The following is a 15,000-nucleotide window of genomic DNA, read 5'->3' on the forward strand; positions in this document are numbered from 1 at the left end:
CGGATTTCAGCCACTAGTGGCGGGCACAAGTCCCCCAACACTAGCCAAGTTCTCAGCCACTAGTGGCGGGCACAATTCCCCAAACACCGGTCCGATAATACGCGCGCATATCCCCAAACACCGGCCCGATAATACGCGCACAATTCCCCAAACACCGGCGCGGATTTCAGCCACTATTGGCGGGCACAAGTCCCCCAACACTAGCCCGGGATTCAGCCACTAGTGGCGGGCACAATTCCCCAAACACCGGTCCGATAATACGCGCACAATTCCCCAAACACCGGCCCGATAATACGCGCGCAATTCCCCAAACACCGGTCCGATAATACGCGCGCAATTCCCCAAACACCGGCGCGGATTTCAGCCACTATTGGCGGGCACAAGTCCCCCAACACTAGCCCGGGATTCAGCCACTAGTGGCGGGCACAATTCCCCAAACACCGGTCCGATAATACGCGCGCATATCCCCAAACACCGGCCCGATAATACGCGCGCATATCCCCAAACACCGGCCCGGATTTCAGCCACTAGTGGCGGGCACAAGTCCCCCAACACTAGCCAAGTTCTCAGCCACTAGTGGCGGGCACAATTCCCCAAACACCGGTCCGATAATACGCGCGCATATCCCCAAACACCGGCCCGATAATACGCGCACAATTCCCCAAACACCGGCGCGGATTTCAGCCACTATTGGCGGGCACAAGTCCCCCAACACTAGCCCGGGATTCAGCCACTAGTGGCGGGCACAATTCCCCAAACACCGGTCCGATAATACGCGCACAATTCCCCAAACACCGGCCCGATAATACGCGCGCAATTCCCCAAACACCGGTCCGATAATACGCGCGCAATTCCCCAAACACCGGCGCGGATTTCAGCCACTATTGGCGGGCACAAGTCCCCCAACACTAGCCCGGGATTCAGCCACTAGTGGCGGGCACAATTCCCCAAACACCGGTCCGATAATACGCGCGCATATCCCCAAACACCGGCCCGATAATACGCGCGCATATCCCCAAACACCGGCCCGGATTTCAGCCACTAGTGGCGGGCACAAGTCCCCCAACACTAGCCAAGTTCTCAGCCACTAGTGGCGGGCACAATTCCCCAAACACCGGTCCGATAATACGCGCGCATATCCCCAAACACCGGCCCGATAATACGCGCACAATTCCCCAAACACCGGCGCGGATTTCAGCCACTATTGGCGGGCACAAGTCCCCCAACACTAGCCCGGGATTCAGCCACTAGTGGCGGGCACAATTCCCCAAACACCGGTCCGATAATACGCGCACAATTCCCCAAACACCGGCCCGATAATACGCGCGCAATTCCCCAAACACCGGTCCGATAATACGCGCGCAATTCCCCAAACACCGGCGCGGATTTCAGCCACTATTGGCGGGCACAAGTCCCCCAACACTAGCCCGGGATTCAGCCACTAGTGGCGGGCACAATTCCCCAAACACCGGTCCGATAATACGCGCGCATATCCCCAAACACCGGCCCGATAATACGCGCACAATTCCCCAAACACCGGCGCGGATTTCAGCCACTATTGGCGGGCACAAGTCCCCCAACACTAGCCAAGTTCTCAGCCACTAGTGGCGGGCACGATTCCCCAAACACCGGTCCGATAATACGCGCGCATATCCCCAAACACCGGCCCGATAATACGCGCACAATTCCCCAAACACCGGCCCGGATTTCAGCCACTAGTGGCGGGCACAAGTCCCCAAACACTAGCCAAGTTCTCAGCCACTAGTGGCGGGCACGATTCCCCAAACACCGGTCCGATAATACGCGCGCATATCCCCAAACACCGGCCCGATAATACGCGCACAATTCCCCAAACACCGGCGCGGATTTCAGCCACTATTGGCGGGCACAAGTCCCCCAACACTAGCCCGGGATTCAGCCACTAGTGGCGGGCACGATTCCCCAAACACCGGTCCGATAATACGCGCGCATATCCCCAAACACCGGCCCGATAATACGCGCACAATTCCCCAAACACCGGCGCGGATTTCAGCCACTATTGGCGGGCACAAGTCCCCAAACACTAGCCAAGTTCTCAGCCACTAGTGGCGGGCACAATTCCCCAAACACCGGTCCGATAATACGCGCGCATATCCCCAAACACCGGCCCGATAATACGCGCACAATTCCCCAAACACCGGCGCGGATTTCAGCCACTATTGGCGGGCACAAGTCCCCCAACACTAGCCCGGGATTCAGCCACTAGTGGCGGGCACAATTCCCCAAACACCGGTCCGATAATACGCGCACAATTCCCCAAACACCGGCCCGATAATACGCGCGCAATTCCCCAAACACCGGTCCGATAATACGCGCGCAATTCCCCAAACACCGGCGCGGATTTCAGCCACTATTGGCGGGCACAAGTCCCCCAACACTAGCCCGGGATTCAGCCACTAGTGGCGGGCACAATTCCCCAAACACCGGTCCGATAATACGCGCGCATATCCCCAAACACCGGCCCGATAATACGCGCACAATTCCCCAAACACCGGCGCGGATTTCAGCCACTATTGGCGGGCACAAGTCCCCCAACACTAGCCAAGTTCTCAGCCACTAGTGGCGGGCACGATTCCCCAAACACCGGTCCGATAATACGCGCGCATATCCCCAAACACCGGCCCGATAATACGCGCACAATTCCCCAAACACCGGCCCGGATTTCAGCCACTAGTGGCGGGCACAAGTCCCCAAACACTAGCCAAGTTCTCAGCCACTAGTGGCGGGCACGATTCCCCAAACACCGGTCCGATAATACGCGCGCATATCCCCAAACACCGGCCCGATAATACGCGCACAATTCCCCAAACACCGGCGCGGATTTCAGCCACTATTGGCGGGCACAAGTCCCCCAACACTAGCCCGGGATTCAGCCACTAGTGGCGGGCACGATTCCCCAAACACCGGTCCGATAATACGCGCGCATATCCCCAAACACCGGCCCGATAATACGCGCACAATTCCCCAAACACCGGCGCGGATTTCAGCCACTATTGGCGGGCACAAGTCCCCAAACACTAGCCAAGTTCTCAGCCACTAGTGGCGGGCACAATTCCCCAAACACCGGTCCGATAATACGCGCGCATATCCCCAAACACCGGCCCGATAATACGCGCACAATTCCCCAAACACCGGCGCGGATTTCAGCCACTATTGGCGGGCACAAGTCCCCCAACACTAGCCCGGGATTCAGCCACTAGTGGCGGGCACAATTCCCCAAACACCGGTCCGATAATACGCGCGCATATCCCCAAACACCGGCCCGATAATACGCGCACAATTCCCCAAACACCGGCGCGGATTTCAGCCACTATTGGCGGGCACAAGTCCCCCAACACTAGCCCGGGATTCAGCCACTAGTGGCGGGCACGATTCCCCAAACACCGGTCCGATAATACGCGCGCATATCCCCAAACACCGGCCCGATAATACGCGCACAATTCCCCAAACACCGGCGCGGATTTCAGCCACTATTGGCGGGCACAAGTCCCCCAACACTAGCCCGGGATTCAGCCACTAGTGGCGGGCACGATTCCCCAAACACCGGTCCGATAATACGCGCGCATATCCCCAAACACCGGCCCGATAATACGCGCACAATTCCCCAAACACCGGCGCGGATTTCAGCCACTATTGGCGGGCACAAGTCCCCCAACACTAGCCCGGGATTCAGCCACTAGTGGCGGGCACGATTCCCCAAACACCGGTCCGATAATACGCGCGCATATCCCCAAACACCGGCCCGATAATACGCGCACAATTCCCCAAACACCGGCGCGGATTTCAGCCACTATTGGCGGGCACAAGTCCCCAAACACTAGCCAAGTTCTCAGCCACTAGTGGCGGGCACAATTCCCCAAACACCGGTCCGATAATACGCGCGCATATCCCCAAACACCGGCCCGATAATACGCGCACAATTCCCCAAACACCGGCGCGGATTTCAGCCACTATTGGCGGGCACAAGTCCCCCAACACTAGCCCGGGATTCAGCCACTAGTGGCGGGCACGATTCCCCAAACACCGGTCCGATAATACGCGCGCATATCCCCAAACACCGGCCCGATAATACGCGCACAATTCCCCAAACACCGGCGCGGATTTCAGCCACTATTGGCGGGCACAAGTCCCCCAACACTAGCCCGGGATTCAGCCACTAGTGGCGGGCACGATTCCCCAAACACCGGTCCGATAATACGCGCGCATATCCCCAAACACCGGCCCGATAATACGCGCACAATTCCCCAAACACCGGCGCGGATTTCAGCCACTATTGGCGGGCACAAGTCCCCAAACACTAGCCAAGTTCTCAGCCACTAGTGGCGGGCACAATTCCCCAAACACCGGTCCGATAATACGCGCGCATATCCCCAAACACCGGCCCGATAATACGCGCACAATTCCCCAAACACCGGCGCGGATTTCAGCCACTATTGGCGGGCACAAGTCCCCCAACACTAGCCCGGGATTCAGCCACTAGTGGCGGGCACGATTCCCCAAACACCGGTCCGATAATACGCGCGCATATCCCCAAACACCGGCCCGATAATACGCGCACAATTCCCCAAACACCGGCGCGGATTTCAGCCACTATTGGCGGGCACAAGTCCCCCAACACTAGCCCGGGATTCAGCCACTAGTGGCGGGCACGATTCCCCAAACACCGGTCCGATAATACGCGCGCATATCCCCAAACACCGGCCCGATAATACGCGCACAATTCCCCAAACACCGGCGCGGATTTCAGCCACTATTGGCGGGCACAAGTCCCCAAACACTAGCCAAGTTCTCAGCCACTAGTGGCGGGCACAATTCCCCAAACACCGGTCCGATAATACGCGCGCATATCCCCAAACACCGGCCCGATAATACGCGCACAATTCCCCAAACACCGGCGCGGATTTCAGCCACTATTGGCGGGCACAAGTCCCCCAACACTAGCCCGGGATTCAGCCACTAGTGGCGGGCACGATTCCCCAAACACCGGTCCGATAATACGCGCGCATATCCCCAAACACCGGCCCGATAATACGCGCACAATTCCCCAAACACCGGCCCGGATTTCAGCCACTAGTGGCGGGCACAAGTCCCCAAACACTAGCCAAGTTCTCAGCCACTAGTGGCGGGCACGATTCCCCAAACACCGGTCCGATAATACGCGCGCATATCCCCAAACACCGGCCCGATAATACGCGCACAATTCCCCAAACACCGGCGCGGATTTCAGCCACTATTGGCGGGCACAAGTCCCCCAACACTAGCCCGGGATTCAGCCACTAGTGGCGGGCACGATTCCCCAAACACCGGTCCGATAATACGCGCGCATATCCCCAAACACCGGCCCGATAATACGCGCACAATTCCCCAAACACCGGCGCGGATTTCAGCCACTATTGGCGGGCACAAGTCCCCCAACACTAGCCCGGGATTCAGCCACTAGTGGCGGGCACGATTCCCCAAACACCGGTCCGATAATACGCGCGCATATCCCCAAACACCGGCCCGATAATACGCGCACAATTCCCCAAACACCGGCGCGGATTTCAGCCACTATTGGCGGGCACAAGTCCCCAAACACTAGCCAAGTTCTCAGCCACTAGTGGCGGGCACAATTCCCCAAACACCGGTCCGATAATACGCGCGCATATCCCCAAACACCGGCCCGATAATACGCGCACAATTCCCCAAACACCGGCGCGGATTTCAGCCACTATTGGCGGGCACAAGTCCCCCAACACTAGCCCGGGATTCAGCCACTAGTGGCGGGCACGATTCCCCAAACACCGGTCCGATAATACGCGCGCATATCCCCAAACACCGGCCCGATAATACGCGCACAATTCCCCAAACACCGGCGCGGATTTCAGCCACTATTGGCGGGCACAAGTCCCCCAACACTAGCCCGGGATTCAGCCACTAGTGGCGGGCACGATTCCCCAAACACCGGTCCGATAATACGCGCGCATATCCCCAAACACCGGCCCGATAATACGCGCACAATTCCCCAAACACCGGCGCGGATTTCAGCCACTATTGGCGGGCACAAGTCCCCCAACACTAGCCCGGGATTCAGCCACTAGTGGCGGGCACGATTCCCCAAACACCGGTCCGATAATACGCGCGCATATCCCCAAACACCGGCCCGATAATACGCGCACAATTCCCCAAACACCGGCGCGGATTTCAGCCACTATTGGCGGGCACAAGTCCCCAAACACTAGCCAAGTTCTCAGCCACTAGTGGCGGGCACAATTCCCCAAACACCGGTCCGATAATACGCGCGCATATCCCCAAACACCGGCCCGATAATACGCGCACAATTCCCCAAACACCGGTCCGATAATACGCGCGCATATCCCCAAACACCGGCCCGATAATACGCGCGCATATCCCCAAACACCGGCGCGGATTTCAGCCACTATTGGCGGGCACAAGTCCCCCAACACTAGCCCGGGATTCAGCCACTAGTGGCGGGCACGATTCCCCAAACACCGGTCCGATAATACGCGCGCATATCCCCAAACACCGGCCCGATAATACGCGCACAATTCCCCAAACACCGGCGCGGATTTCAGCCACTATTGGCGGGCACAAGTCCCCCAACACTAGCCCGGGATTCAGCCACTAGTGGCGGGCACGATTCCCCAAACACCGGTCCGATAATACGCGCGCATATCCCCAAACACCGGCCCGATAATACGCGCACAATTCCCCAAACACCGGCGCGGATTTCAGCCACTATTGGCGGGCACAAGTCCCCCAACACTAGCCCGGGATTCAGCCACTAGTGGCGGGCACAATTCCCCAAACACCGGCCCGATAATACGCGCGCAAATCCCCAAACACCGGCCCGATAATACGCGCACAATTCCCCAAACACCGGCCCGATAATACGCGCGCAATTCCCCAAACACCGGCCCGATAATACGCGCGCATATCCCCAAACACCGGCCCGATAATACGCGCACAATTCCCCAAACACCGGCCCGGATTTCAGCCACTAGTGGCGGGCACAATTCCCCAAACACCGGCCCGATAATACGCGCGCAAATCCCCAAACACCGGCCCGATAATACGCGCACAATTCCCCAAACACCGGCCCGATAATACGCGCGCAATTCCCCAAACACCGGCCCGATAATACGCGCGCAATTCCCCAAACACCGGCCCGATAATACGCGCACATTTCCCCAAACACCGGCGCGGATTTCAGCCACTATTGGCGGGCACAAGTCCCCCAACACTAGCCCGGGATTCAGCCACTATTGGCGGGCACAAGTCCCCCAACACTAGCCCGGGATTCAGCCACTAGTGGCGGGCACGATTCCCCAAACACCGGCCCGGCGCTGAGTATATGGCCTCCGAAAGGCCCATACATTCAGACGGGTCCATGTATTTTCAACGACAGCAGCAGTACCGCCAAAATCCATGCAGCGGCGCTGGATTTATGGCCTCCGAAAGGCCCATTCATTCAGACGGGTCCATGTATTTTCAGCGACAGCCGCAGTACCGCCAAAATCCATGCAGAGGCGCTGAGTTTATGGCCTCCGAAAGGCCCATTCATTCAGACGGGTCCATGTATTTTCAGCGACAGCAGCAGTACCGCCAAAATCCATGCAGCGGCGCTGTATTTATGGCCTCCGAAAGGCCCATTCATTACCAACGGGGCTGCAGTAGCATCCCGCGGCCACGCAGGGGCAGATATTGTGAGGGAATTACATGGTAGTGGACGGAGCGCCCATGCATTTCCAATGGGAGTGCAGTACCTCAAAAATCCGCTCCAAGCCACCGAACTTGAGGGCCCGACGTTCCCTCAACACTAGCCCAGTGCAATCGACATTTCGTTCTGTGTACATTGTTACACAGAATGACAATACAAGGGAATTATTATTATTATTATTATTATTATGTATTCAGCCACTAGTGGCGGGCACAATACCCCAAACACTGGCCCGGCGCTGGCTGAGTTTATGGCCTCCGAAAGGCCCATACATTCAGACGGGTCCATGTATTTTCAGTTTTCCGTAGCAGGTGTGATTGTTTGTTTAATTAGGTAGTTTGTGTTGGTGACGGTGTTCCTAACTGTGGTGGCTTGTTTGTAGAATGTGGGGCCCTGCGTTTGTGTTATGTTGATTTCTGGTAATTTACTTTTTACTAAGTAGTCTTTCAGGTTTTTGTTTCTTTTAAAGGCTGAGATGATTTTGTAATCTTGGATTATGCTTGTGTTCTGTAGTGTCTGATTTATATTTTGTCCATTCATTCAGACGGGTCCATGTATTTTCAGCGACAGCCGCAGTACCGCCAAAATCCATGCAGCGGCGCTGGATTTATGGCCTCCGAAAGGCCCATTCATTCAGACGGGTCCATGTATTTTCAGCGACAGCCGCAGTACCGCCAAAATCCATGCAGAGGCGCTGAGTTTATGGCCTCCGAAAGGCCCATTCATTCAGACGGGTCCATGTATTTTCAGCGACAGCAGCAGTACCGCCAAAATCCATGCAGCGGCGCTGTATTTATGGCCTCCGAAAGGCCCATTCATTACCAACGGGGCTGCAGTAGCATCCCGCGGCCACGCAGGGGCAGATATTGTGAGGGAATTACATGGTAGTGGACGGAGCGCCCATGCATTTCCAATGGGAGTGCAGTACCTCAAAAATCCGCTCCAAGCCACCGAACTTGAGGGCCCGACGTTCCCTCAACACTAGCCCAGTGCAATCGACATTTCGTTCTGTGTACATTGTTACACAGAATGACAATACAAGGGAATTATTATTATTATTATTATTATTATGTATTCAGCCACTAGTGGCGGGCACAATACCCCAAACACTGGCCCGGCGCTGGCTGAGTTTATGGCCTCCGAAAGGCCCATACATTCAGACGGGTCCATGTATTTTCAGTTTTCCGTAGCAGGTGTGATTGTTTGTTTAATTAGGTAGTTTGTGTTGGTGACGGTGTTCCTAACTGTGGTGGCTTGTTTGTAGAATGTGGGGCCCTGCGTTTGTGTTATGTTGATTTCTGGTAATTTACTTTTTACTAAGTAGTCTTTCAGGTTTTTGTTTCTTTTAAAGGCTGAGATGATTTTGTAATCTTGGATTATGCTTGTGTTCTGTAGTGTCTGATTTATATTTTGTCCATTCATTCAGACGGGTCCATGTATTTTCAGCGACAGCCGCAGTACCGCCAAAATCCATGCAGCGGCGCTGGATTTATGGCCTCCGAAAGGCCCATTCATTCAGACGGGTCCATGTATTTTCAGCGACAGCCGCAGTACCGCCAAAATCCATGCAGAGGCGCTGAGTTTATGGCCTCCGAAAGGCCCATTCATTCAGACGGGTCCATGTATTTTCAGCGACAGCAGCAGTACCGCCAAAATCCATGCAGCGGCGCTGTATTTATGGCCTCCGAAAGGCCCATTCATTACCAACGGGGCTGCAGTAGCATCCCGCGGCCACGCAGGGGCAGATATTGTGAGGGAATTACATGGTAGTGGACGGAGCGCCCATGCATTTCCAATGGGAGTGCAGTACCTCAAAAATCCGCTCCAAGCCACCGAACTTGAGGGCCCGACGTTCCCTCAACACTAGCCCAGTGCAATCGACATTTCGTTCTGTGTACATTGTTACACAGAATGACAATACAAGGGAATTATTATTATTATTATTATTATTATGTATTCAGCCACTAGTGGCGGGCACAATACCCCAAACACTGGCCCGGCGCTGGCTGAGTTTATGGCCTCCGAAAGGCCCATACATTCAGACGGGTCCATGTATTTTCAGTTTTCCGTAGCAGGTGTGATTGTTTGTTTAATTAGGTAGTTTGTGTTGGTGACGGTGTTCCTAACTGTGGTGGCTTGTTTGTAGAATGTGGGGCCCTGCGTTTGTGTTATGTTGATTTCTGGTAATTTACTTTTTACTAAGTAGTCTTTCAGGTTTTTGTTTCTTTTAAAGGCTGAGATGATTTTGTAATCTTGGATTATGCTTGTGTTCTGTAGTGTCTGATTTATATTTTGTCCATTCATTCAGACGGGTCCATGTATTTTCAGCGACAGCCGCAGTACCGCCAAAATCCATGCAGCGGCGCTGGATTTATGGCCTCCGAAAGGCCCATTCATTCAGACGGGTCCATGTATTTTCAGCGACAGCCGCAGTACCGCCAAAATCCATGCAGCGGCGCTGGGTTTATGGAATCCGAAAGGCCCATTCATTCAGACGGGTCCATGTATTTTCAACGACAGCCGCAGTACCGCCAAAATCCATGCAGCGGCGCTGTATTTATGGCCTCCGAAAGGCCCATTCATTACCAACGGGGCTGCAGTAGCATCCCGCGGCCACGCAGGGGCAGATATTGTGAGGGAATTACATGGTAGTGGACGGAGCGCCCATGCATTTCCAATGGGAGTGCAGTACCTCAAAAATCCGCTCCAAGCCACCGAACTTGAGGGCCCGACGTTCCCTCAACACTAGCCCAGTGCAATCGACATTTCGTTCTGTGTACATTGTTACACAGAATGACAATACAAGGGAATTATTATTATTATTATTATTATTATGTATTCAGCCACTAGTGGCGGGCACAATACCCCAAACACTGGCCCGGCGCTGGCTGAGTTTATGGCCTCCGAAAGGCCCATACATTCAGACGGGTCCATGTATTTTCAGTTTTCCGTAGCAGGTGTGATTGTTTGTTTAATTAGGTAGTTTGTGTTGGTGACGGTGTTCCTAACTGTGGTGGCTTGTTTGTAGAATGTGGGGCCCTGCGTTTGTGTTATGTTGATTTCTGGTAATTTACTTTTTACTAAGTAGTCTTTCAGGTTTTTGTTTCTTTTAAAGGCTGAGATGATTTTGTAATCTTGGATTATGCTTGTGTTCTGTAGTGTCTGATTTATATTTTGTCCATTCATTCAGACGGGTCCATGTATTTTCAGCGACAGCCGCAGTACCGCCAAAATCCATGCAGCGGCGCTGAGTTTATGGCCTCCGAAAGGCCCATTCATTCAGACGGGTCCATGTATTTTCAGCGACAGCCGCAGTACCGCCAAAATCCATGCAGCGGCGCTGGGTTTATGGAATCCGAAAGGCCCATTCATTCAGACGGGTCCATGTATTTTCAACGACAGCCGCAGTACCGCCAAAATCCATGCAGCGGCGCTGTATTTATGGCCTCCGAAAGGCCCATTCATTCCCAACGGGGCAGCAGTAGCATCGCGCGGCCACGCGGGGGCAGATATTGTGAGGGAATTACATTGTAGTGGACGGAGCGCCCATGTATTGCTATGGCCAATGCATTTCCAATGGGAGTGCAGTACCTCAAAAATCCGCTAGAGGGCCCCGAACTTGAGGGCCCGGCGTTCCCTCAAGTGCCGATTTTATACCCCCTTCTCCAGCCGACAGCCAGAATTATATTAGGGACTCGCAATTTTGAGAGGTGAGCACCAGGGCTAATCAGCGGCCACCCGTGACCATTGAGTCCGACAGAGCAGAGGCTAGGGGCGGCCTCGCATCTCGCAATTACCGAGGGAAGATGCCGGTTCTCGAAAAATTTCTAAGTTTTTCAAATTTTAAAGTATTGAAGTATTTAGGGCGCTTCCCGCGGCCCTGGCTTTTGCATGTACCCCTCTAAGCTCCGGTTCTCGAAAAATGTCTAAGTTTGTCAAACTTTAAAGTATTGAAGCCGGACTTCCGCGGAGGCTGACAGGGGGCCTCCATCGAAGCACCCTTCACCCCCGGGTGAGCCGGCGTCGGCCCACGGGCCTGCCGGTTCCCCAACTGAGCGATTGGCACACGAGACCCGCCTCGGAGGGCCCACGTCGGCCGGCGCAAGCCGGTGTTCGGGCGTGCGGCTCCTCCGGCTTTGCGGGTCAAGCTCCAGCGCCGAGGATACTAGGCAAACGTTGGGCCCCCCCGAGCCGAGTGGATACCCGCCTCAGAAAGAGCTGGGGCGGTACGTACGGACGGCCTCACTAAGAGGGAACGGAAGCTACTAAAGCACACGTATAACTGTCCGATGTGCGAACGAAAGTGAGGCCGGACGAATCCGATACGAGTTACGAGTGAGGCGGGATCCACGGCTGGCACTCGCGGGGCCCTCTTGCGAAACCATGCCTCGGCGTGAACCTTTTGGCGGCAGAACCAAGACGAACCGAGGTCGAGCTTCCGTCTCGAGCCACACCCAGACGTCCGACCGTCGCGGAGCCCGACGCCACGCGTGCTAGGGCTCCGCGCGAAACATCGTTTCACGACACCCGCTCGTCAGCCCGTCCGAACGTATACGAGTGTCGCGCGGCCCCCCGGGCCCGGCTGTAGCCACAGCCTCGTCCCGGACCAGGGCCGCACCGCCACCAGCAGCGCCCCCCCGGCGGCAGACGCACTCTGGTTGATCCTGCCAGTAGCATATGCTTGTTTTCAAGATTAAGCCATGCATGTCTAAGTACGAATGGCCAGTACAGTGAAACTGCGAACGGCTCATTAAATCAGTTATGGTTCCTTTGATCGCTCCACCGTTACTTGGATAACTGTGGCAAATCCAGAGCTAATACATGCAAACGAGCGCCGACTCGCGGGCGGGGCTCCGGCCTCGCCCCGGGGACGCGTGCATTTATCAGACACAAAAACCCACGCGGTGTCCGGCGGGCGGGGGCTCAGCCGTCGCGCGCGTCCCCCGCGTCCGGCCTCCGCCTCTCCGGGCGGGGGCGTAAGCGGCGCGGGCGGCTCCGCGCGCGCCGGTCCTCGTTCCGCCGGCCCGGCCCCCCCTTTGTGTTGACTCAGGATAACCTCGTGCCGATCGCTCGCCCACCCGAGGCGGCGACGACTCATTCGAATGTCTGCCCTATCAACTTTCGATGGTAGACTCTGCGCCTACCATGGTGACCACGGGTAACGGGGAATCAGGGTTCGATTCCGGAGAGGGAGCATGAGAAACGGCTACCACATCCAAGGAAGGCAGCAGGCGCGCAAATTACCCACTCCCGACACGGGGAGGTAGTGACGAAAAATAACAATACGGGACTCGTTCGAGTCTCCGTAATTGGAATGAGCCGAACACAAACCCATCGGCCAGCATCCATTGGAGGGCAAGTCTGGTGCCAGCAGCCGCGGTAATTCCAGCTCCAATAGCGTATTTTAAAGTTGCTGCAGTTAAAAAGCTCCTAGTTGGACCCCGGGACGCGAGCTGACGGTCCGCCGCGAGGCGTGCATCCGTCTGTCCCAGCCCCTGCCTCTCGGCAAAAGCCCCCGTGATGCCCTTCGCTGGGTGTCACTCGCGGGGCCCGAAGCGTTTACTTTGAGGAAATTAGAGTGTTCAAAGCAGGCCACACGGCCGCCCCTGCATATCGCAGCTGGGAATAATGGAATAGGACTCCGGTTCTATTTTGTGGGTTGTCATGAACTGGGGCCATGATTAAGAGGGACGGCCGGGGGCATTCGTACTGCGCCGCTAGAGGTGAAATTCTTGGACCGGCGCAAGACGGACGAGAGCGAAAGCATTTGCCAAGAATGTTTTCATTAATCAAGAACGAAAGTCGGAGGTTCGAAGACGATCAGATACCGTCCTAGTTCCGACCATAAACGATGCCGACTCGCGATCCGGCGGCGTTATTCCCATGACCCGCCGAGCAGCACCCGGGAAACCGACCAAGTGTCTGGGTTCCGGGGGGAGTATTGTTGCAAAGCTGAAACTTAAAGGAATTGACGGAAGGGCACCACCAGGAGTGGAGCATGCGGCTTAATTTGACTCAACACGGGAAACCTCACCCGGCCCGGACACGGAAAGGATTGACAGATTGAAGGCTCTTTCTCGATACCGTGGGTGGTGGTGCATGGCCGTTCGTAGTTGGTGGAGCGATTTGTCTGGTTAATTCCGATAACGAACGAGACTCAAACATACTAAATAGTACCGCGGCCCCCCGCGCGGTCGGCGGCAGAAAACTTCTTAGAGGGACAAGTGGCTCTCAGCCACACGAGAATGAGCAATAACAGGTCTGTGATGCCCTTAGATGTCCGGGGCTGCACGCGCGCCACACTGAGCGTATAAGCGCGTCGTCTATCCCCGCGCCGGCAGGCGCGGGTAATCCTATGAACCCCGCTCGTGACAGGGCCTGGGGATTGCAATTATTTCCCACCAACGAGGAATTCCCAGTAAGCGCGGGTCATTAGCCTGCGTTGATTAAGTCCCTGCCCTTTGTACACACCGCCCGTCGCTACTACCGATCGGATGGCTTAGTGAGGTCCTCGGATAGTCCCCGCCGGGGCCGGCCCCGGCTCCGGCGGTGTGCCAGAAGACGGTCGAACTTGACTATCTAGAGGAAGTAAAAGTCGTAACAAGGTTTCTGTAGGTGAACCTGCAGAAGGATCATTAACGTACGAGCGGCAGCAGATCCGCCTCGGTACACCCCCGACGAGCCAGACGCCGAGGGCGGCGGGTCGTCGCAGGCGGAGGAAGAGGGTAGACCGGGACGGGACGGGACGGGGGGCGCGGCGCGGGTCACTCCCGGGCCGCGCGTCGGAGCGAGTTCGGCGGGCGCCACGCGGCGCGGCGCGAGGCGAGAAAAGGCGGCGGGCGATGTCGCGCTACCTCCGTGCGAGCGGGGTAGCGCGCTCGTCCGACGACCCCAGTAGCGCGGCGCGGCGCGACGACAGGCGACCGCCAGCGACGGGCGAAAGGCGGCGGCCGTGCGCGGGACCCCCGTAACCGGGGAATCCCCCTATGCCGACGACCCTAGCTCGGCGCGGTTCTCGCGCTTCCGGCGCGCGCTTCCGGGGCGGCACTCGCCTCGACGACCTCCCGTCCTTTAAAGGTAACGGTTCGGGCCGGCGCCCCGGCGTCCGTCCGCCCGTCGGTGTCGCGTGTCCGTGCGGCGCGGGGCTGCTCTCGGCGAGGGTCGCCGAGCAAGCGGATCCCCGCACGGATCACAACGGCCGTATGGCGGCGGCGTCGGGACGCCCGCCCGAGACGAAGGTT

General features: G+C 56.5%; 1 non-coding gene across 1 annotated transcript; it reads left to right on the forward strand.

The window, feature by feature from the left end:
• The first annotated feature begins 12,410 nt into the window (after positions 1-12,410).
• On the forward strand, positions 12,411-14,397 carry LOC148345822 (18S ribosomal RNA). Its single transcript, XR_015848421.1, has one exon. It is a non-coding gene; the product is annotated as an 18S ribosomal RNA (ribosomal RNA).
• The last annotated feature ends 603 nt before the right edge of the window (positions 14,398-15,000 follow it).

Source organism: Urocampus carinirostris, unplaced genomic scaffold (assembly GCF_059441175.1).
Source record: "Urocampus carinirostris isolate Australia breed hairy pipefish unplaced genomic scaffold, RoL_Ucar_1.0 HiC_scaffold_24, whole genome shotgun sequence".
In the NCBI taxonomy this organism is placed as follows: domain Eukaryota; kingdom Metazoa; phylum Chordata; class Actinopteri; order Syngnathiformes; family Syngnathidae; genus Urocampus; species Urocampus carinirostris.